Source organism: Gossypium hirsutum, chromosome D10, assembly GCF_007990345.1.
Source record: "Gossypium hirsutum isolate 1008001.06 chromosome D10, Gossypium_hirsutum_v2.1, whole genome shotgun sequence".
NCBI lineage: Eukaryota > Viridiplantae > Streptophyta > Magnoliopsida > Malvales > Malvaceae > Gossypium > Gossypium hirsutum.
The window spans coordinates 29,017,404-29,019,994 of NC_053446.1; the positions used below are offsets into that span (position 1 = coordinate 29,017,404).

A 2,591-nucleotide genomic window follows, 5' to 3' on the forward strand; every position below is an offset into this window, starting at 1 on the left:
TGTTGTAAGAGTTTAAACAATAATGTGTTCTGGCCTAGTGGTTAAAAAGTAGTCTAGCTTCCTTTGAGACCAAAGTTTAATTCCTCTCTCATGCATAATTTTTTTATTGTATTTTTTCCCAAAAACCCTAGTGTGTCATCCCTACCTAGTAAACCTAGCTATAAATGTTATTTTTTCACCTTTTTGTCAATTTTTTCTCATTACGTTGCCTCTCTGCCATCCCCTTCTTTTTCCTCTCTGTTTCTTTCAATTTTCTCTCTTTTCTTCTTCTCTATGCTGCCTTTAAAACACAAAATTCTGCTATAGTGCCACCCCATTATTCATTTTCTCCTCTTTTTTTCTATTTTTTACTCATCTTTTGTCCTATCTCTTTGGCCGAATTTTCGTTGCTGATTTTTCTGTCATTGCCACACCTTATTGCCCACTTTTCTTCCATTTTTGTTGTTGAATCAATCTGCTGTCTTGGCCGACTGAATTGTTCATCCATTTTCTATTGAATCATTATTTTAAATCTAGAGATCGGGAAGTGTAAGTTGCCTAGATCTGACCCAATTTTGTTATTATTTTCTTTTTCACTATGGTGGCCGAATATTTTAGCGACCATGGTTTAATCTCACAAGTTCTTTTATTTTTGTGTTTGATTGATTCAAGATCCATATCCAAGCCTTACGGATCAGCCATAACATTGGGAAATCTGTTGGCAACTCCGTCGTAAGCCTAATAGAGTAAGTGTTAATTTTCAACTTTGGATCTAAAATTTTTGGTTAACATCACTGCTTTGGCCAAACTCTATATGGCTTTTAAAGGGCTATTTTTTAACATTCAATCTTTGTTGAGTACAGATCTGAGTTAGATCTGATCTAAAGTGTAGGAGTTGCAGAAAAATGATAGTGTTCGGATTAGCGTAATCAGGTGTGGGTCCTAACTATTGTTTGTTTGTTGTGGTGTTTACTGTAAATTGTTTGTTTGTTGTGGTGTTTACTGTAAATTGTTTGATTGTTTGCTAGGAATAGTCAAATGTTATAGGGCTTTAAAATGAGGTAACCGATTGTGTAAGTATTTTACATATGGGTTGATTGTGTTTTTGATCAATCAGATGGCTATAGGCATGCCATTTTATGACTAGTACCGTTAAGTAAGCTATTCGTCATTGTTACCGGTTACATGTAAGTATGTCTACTGTAATGTATGTTGATTGCATGTACGCAAGCCATTGAATGTTACTGTTTTCACTAAATGCATGAAAAGCATGCCATAGATACTGTTTACTGGATGTATGCAAAGCATACGATTGGCATTAATTCATGGAATGCATGTATTGCATGCCATAGTAATGAAATTGTTACCAATAAAGCATGATGTGCTACATGGTTACATGACATATTGCATGCATGGGTTTTTGGATTTGATGGTGCTGAAGGAGTTTCGTGGAGTTTCGTCGATTTATTTGCAATTTACTGGCAGCTTGTCTACAATTTAATGGTGACTTATCGCAATTTACTGGCAGCTTGTCTGCAATCCATTGGTAGTTTTACTGCATATTATTATTGGTGGTTTATCCACAATGAGCTTCGACTCTTACTATTTTTGTGGTCGAATGACGGGTTCTGGGGAAACTCATGGTGTGTAGTGGATGGATGGGTAGGACCTTTGCACTGTTTTGCATTTGAACATGCCCATGCATATGCACTGGTTACTAAACTACCGCGATCTAATATGGAATTGATATTGTTGCTATTTGCCCTACTGTGATTGTTTAATTGATTGCAAATCTACAGTTTGATCTTTTAAGACTCACACTGAGCTTTTCAAGCTCACTCTCTTTAGTTTACTTTGTTACAGATAACCAGTGAGGTTAAGATTCAGATTCAGCAATTGGAGGTCCATCTCGGATATTTTCAATAAAAAGTATTTTAACTTAATTTATGGTTCTTGATTTGGGACTGTAATAATTTATACAGATTGTGGCATGGGTTCGATATTTTGGGTTATTTTGGTATTTGTATGCATTATCGTTAAAACTGGTTAAGTTAAATAATTGGATGAATCTACACTTTGGTGTTTATAAGCATGTAAAAATGTTTTTATTTAACAAACTATAACTAAGGTCATTGTATTTTTCACTGAATAAAACTAAGATAAGCCCACTACAGTTTTTTTCAAAAAATAAGCGAATGTTATAAAAATGAAGTTTCTGAGAATCTGATCATTTTTTTACTGGGTCATTCCGGTGCCTAATGTAACCTTCAGGATTCGACCACAACATCTGGGCCAGATTTAGGACGTTACAACATTGGCCATCGAAATGGCCTAGTAGAACTAATGAAGTTTATAAAACAATCATTTAAAGCATTTGCTTTATTTTTGAAGAAAAACTTAGCGTGTTATCTTCTTTTCACTAAAAGATATAATTTTTCAAAAATCGATATATTTTAAATTTTACTTAGAAAAAGTTGATTTCTAATTTATTTACTTTTCAAAATCTTATTTACGTGAAATCGCAGCAGAAAAGTGATACTCAAATGAGTTTTAGTTGAGAAAAACTGGAAGTTTATGCATGATAATTCAAAATCCATATTTCAATATTCTAA

General features: G+C 33.8%; 1 long non-coding RNA gene across 1 annotated transcript; it reads left to right on the forward strand.

Annotated features, from left to right (window-relative positions):
* The first annotated feature begins 226 nt into the window (after window positions 1-226).
* LOC107916167 (uncharacterized) lies at window positions 227-2,055 on the forward strand. The gene is made up of 3 exons (XR_001689408.2): window positions 227-725; window positions 843-912; window positions 1,843-2,055. It is a non-coding gene; the product is annotated as an uncharacterized lncRNA (long non-coding RNA).
* The last annotated feature ends 536 nt before the right edge of the window (window positions 2,056-2,591 follow it).